The 4,295-nt window shown below is 50.1% G+C and overlaps 1 protein-coding gene and 1 non-coding gene across 2 annotated transcripts in view; both read right to left on the bottom strand.

The window, feature by feature from the left end:
• Positions 1-1,792: 1,792 nt before the first annotated feature.
• Trnar-ucg (transfer RNA arginine (anticodon UCG)) lies at positions 1,793-1,865 on the bottom strand. Its single transcript has one exon. It is a non-coding gene; the product is annotated as a tRNA-Arg (tRNA).
• Positions 1,866-2,234: 369 nt separating this feature from the next.
• The window catches only part of LOC135824852 (neurobeachin-like protein 1), a 95,810-nt gene continuing 93,749 nt past the window's right edge, over positions 2,235-4,295 (bottom strand). Inside the window, exon 67 of the mRNA XM_065337577.1 lies at positions 2,235-4,295. This exon is cut by the window's right edge and continues 180 nt beyond it. The gene's annotated coding sequence lies outside the window, so the exon portion shown is untranslated.

Below are 4,295 nucleotides of genomic sequence, written 5' to 3'. Positions count from 1 at the left end.
GTCTTCACACTTCTTCTGTCTTCGAGCGGCGGCCCCAGTTACATGAAACGCCATTGCAGGACAGCTGTACGGCCTCAGCTGTACGGCCTCAGCTGTACGGCCTCAGCTGTACGGCCTCAGCTGTACGGCCTCAGCTGTACGGCCTCAGCTGTACGGCCTCAGCTGTACGGCCTCAGTCTAAGTGCTTTGGAGGGGAATCAGAGATCGGATGAGCGAGCATGGTGTAGAGCCATGGCACCCGGTCCGACCGGTACGGCTATGGCTCGACGTCATTTCGAAAACTGGACCCACCCAGATTCGTGCAAACCAGGTAGAAGCAACATCCCCTGGCCGCGGCTGTAGTGGTCCTCTGGGACAGGCAGGCGGGGGTCGCCATGATTGCAGAGTGGTCGCCTTGACAGGTTTTAGTGTAGAAGCAATATCCCCTTGTCCCGGCTGTAGTGGTCCTCTGGGACAGGTGGTCGCCTCATCCGCAGAGTGCTGGACGCTTTGACAGGTTTTAGTGTAGAAGCAATATCCCCTTGTCCTGGCTGTAGTGGTCCTCTGGGACAGGTGGTCGCCTCATCCGCAGAGTGCTGTCTGCAGAGTGCTGTCTGCAGAGTGCTGTCTGCAGAGTGCTGTCTGCAGAGTGCTGTCTGCAGAGTGCTGTCTGCAGAGTGCTGCCTGCAGAGTGCTGCCTGCAGAGTGCTGTCTGCAGAGTGCTGTCTGCAGAGTGCTGTCTGCAGAGTGCTGTCTGCAGAGTGCTGTCTGCAGAGTGCTGTCTGCAGAGTGCTGGACGCTTTGACAGGGTTTACTGTACTTGTGGGTGTCTACAATAAGCAAATTTTTCAAGGTTCGAAATGTACTCGAGAAATTATGCATAACCTTGGTTGCAGTTTTCCTTCCCGCTAAATAATAGGGAGGTTTCGCTCTACGTAATTACGTATGAAAATCCGTATGTCGTACGCGCCGGGGAGCGAGGGCAGCTTTCATACGTAAATCTCTCTACGGATTTCCGTAGGAAAGCTGTTTCCTACGTTGGGTCCTCCGTAGGACTTTTTGAAATATTTTTTCGCATTTTCCGCAATTGTCCATGGCAACGTTCAAGCCGCGTGAAACACAAGGTACCGGTACACACACCGTACACCACGTGCAAAATAAGATGGAAAACGCGGTTTCGGTTCATGGTGCATGCGGTGGGCGCATGCAGCCAACGCATCTCCAAAGCAACAACGCATGTTTAGCAGTCGTGGATAAATCACGTAGAGCGAAACCCAGCAGCTCTGATTTTTTACGTATGAAAATTCCGTGCAGTTCATACGTTATTTAACTTATTTTCATACGTAATTCCGTAGAGCGAAACCTCCCTAATCTGGGTGCGGCAGCAAACCTTACTCCTTCAAAGTGGACTGGGACTCTGGTGCATGGTCAGACAGTCAGACTCACAGGTATACCGGTACAGGCGACAGTATAGTTATTCTTGCCACAGAGAACAGAGCCTCAGCTCAGCACAGAATGAAAAAATAAAAAAAATAAAAAATAAGGGTACAGTCAACTTGGCTAATAACGACTGCGGATATAACGACAATTCGCGAATAACGACAGAATTTCCATGCCCGGAGCAAAGTCCCATCCAACTGTAATACATATATGGGACTTCGGGTATAACGACACTTCGCGACTAAGGACACTTTTCTGATGCCCCGCCGAGTGTCGTTATACGCGAAGTTGACTGTATCCGGCTTTGGGGAGTTGACTGTATATATACTCAGTACATGTGGAAAAAACCGGGAAGCAAAGAAAAAAAGTAGATCGACCACGATGGGACTCGAACCCACAATCTTCTGATTCGAAGTCAGACGCCGTATCCATTGGGCCACGCGGTCCTCGACAAAAACAACTGTAATCTATAGTAACCAAATCTGTCCTGACTATTGCATGTAATTGTTCTGGACCGGACAGTCGACCGGTTACGCTCAGGGAGTCGACGAACCAGGGCACAAGAGACTACCTGCTAGGTTATCACCTCCCACAGCAGTCAACATGATTGCATGTCTACGCCCTCTGGACCCTCGCTTTGCAGCAGACCGTGTTTGCATGCGTGACAGCCTGACAGGCAATACAGGGCAGTACTACTGCTGTGGCACGATATATACAGGGAGGCGGGGAAGAGAGGAGTGGGAGGAGAGATTGAACACTTCCAGTATGCCGCACCATCCACCAGCACGAGATATCAAGGACACAGCTGCTACCCATTCACGTTGGCCATTCTCGGCCATTCTAAGTTTCAGTCTTCAATGTGTGAAATGTCTTAGGGAGACACGAGTACACAGACATCAGAGGAGAAAATAATATGCTTTGAAGTGCCACTAGTACCAACAATACAGTAATAGGAGGAGTAAAAAAGCGGGGGGGGGGGGAGTTAGGGGAGCGGGTGGTAGGGGCAGAGCAGGGGGAGGGGCAGGGGTAGGGTGGGGGGGGGGGGCACGGGGTAGGAGAGAGCGGGTGGTAGGGAAAGAGCAGGGGGAGGGGGAGTCATGTTAGGTCCACTGAGGTGGTAGGGTATAAAAAGGATGACCTTGATACTAGACAAACAATAGCCGGAATATCAAAAAATAAATGTCATGGGCACCAAGCTAGATGCGATTCATGACGACGGAGCACTCCTATTAGTACTTTTAAAAGAAATTGAAAATAGAGTGTGTTTCATGAGCGTGTGTGCACTTGGATAGCTAACTACCGACGTGCCCATGTGTGGTATTGTGCATTGGTGTGTGTGGGGGGGGGGGGGGGAGTGGAGTGTGTATGTGTGTGTGTGGGGCGGATTGCTAGAGCACACCGGGTCAAAAAAAGTCTTTTTTCAACATTCTCGTGCAACACGGCGGCGGTCCACAGAGTGAGTTTCAAGAATGCCAGACTCATGATAGAATAAAAGAGGGAGATAATGAAATAGAAATCTTTACAATCCAAACTGTCAACCTAAGAGAGTAAAACATATAATTGAGGAGATGTTAAATGTTAATCGACATGATTATCTAGATCTAGACTTAAAATTCACATTGGAGAGGACAGAGCGGGATGTTTGACCAAGCAGCCCGAACAAAACACCAAGCAGAGTGCCAAGGCACACACTTGAGGAACAAACATTGATGGGCACGAGTGGAGTCAACACACGGCACGTCAAAACACACGATGCGGGCGACTCACATAGCGGCACAATCAAACTTTCTCGATGGAATGACGACGACACACACATCGACCAAACGAGAAAACAAAGTCCTCTTTGATCAGCACTGCGTGGTGAGGTCCATCAATCCGATATGATGACACCGGGAGATAACACTCAGGTATCCTCTATTTCAATATCAGCTGAGAACGAGTCATCCCATGAGTCATCGATGATGTCACCACAGAAAAGAGGAATGGATGATGATGATGATGATGTCATGGAGAAGCAGATTGATCCGATTGGGTAGAGGTGGAGTACGTAAAGCTTTATAAGCTGAGAATGAGTCATAGATGAGTCATCGATGATGTCACCATGGGAAAGAGCCATGGATGACGATGTCATGGAGAAGCAGATTGATCCGATAGCGGAGAAGTTGTGGATTACGTAAAGCCGCCAGCAGCATGCACTAAACCAGATGAGAGTTCCACGACGCCAACGAGTCCATTGCGCATTGCCAAATATGGAAGGTATGAGTAATGCATGCGAGTACGCTGTGATCAGCAATGTACTGTTCAACACACCAGGCGACCATGCCCAGGTGGCTGTGTGGAGTGTTTACGGTACGAATTACGTCATTGCGCAATGGGCTTACCCAGGCAACAATTACTCATCGATGACATCAGACACGTCACGAACGGCCAGAAACCATGACATCACCACAGAGGCACACAGCATTCCCGACATGCCAATGCTGAGTCGGTGACGTCATTCAACCCGAAGCAACAATATCCCGACCGGAGACAATCAAAATTTAGGTTAACTTATCGGGGGGATCTACAGCTACGAAGCTAACGTGTTTACCAACGAGAGAAGACGGCGCGCGTGCTACTGCACAGGCTGGCGGGACGCGCACGTGAAGGCAGAGCCCGCCATTGGTGACACTACGCCGCAGTAATGCTGTGATCACACGTGATACGACTAGAGCTAACGTTGCAGACGCATGCACGCACATCACGCGCGAGCGTGGGGCGAAAACACCAACTAGATACCGGTACGGAGGCACAGACAACAACACTAGAAGTCCAGCTGAGAGACTGACAGCGAGGAAACATCACACAGCTCGGAGCAGCGGTGATCGACGCTAAAA

Source organism: Sycon ciliatum, chromosome 9 (assembly GCF_964019385.1).
Source record: "Sycon ciliatum chromosome 9, ocSycCili1.1, whole genome shotgun sequence".
NCBI classification, from domain to species: Eukaryota; Metazoa; Porifera; class Calcarea; order Leucosolenida; family Sycettidae; genus Sycon; species Sycon ciliatum.
The sequence above is the reverse complement of the archived record's forward strand: the minus strand, read 5'-3'. Positions and strand labels throughout refer to the sequence as shown.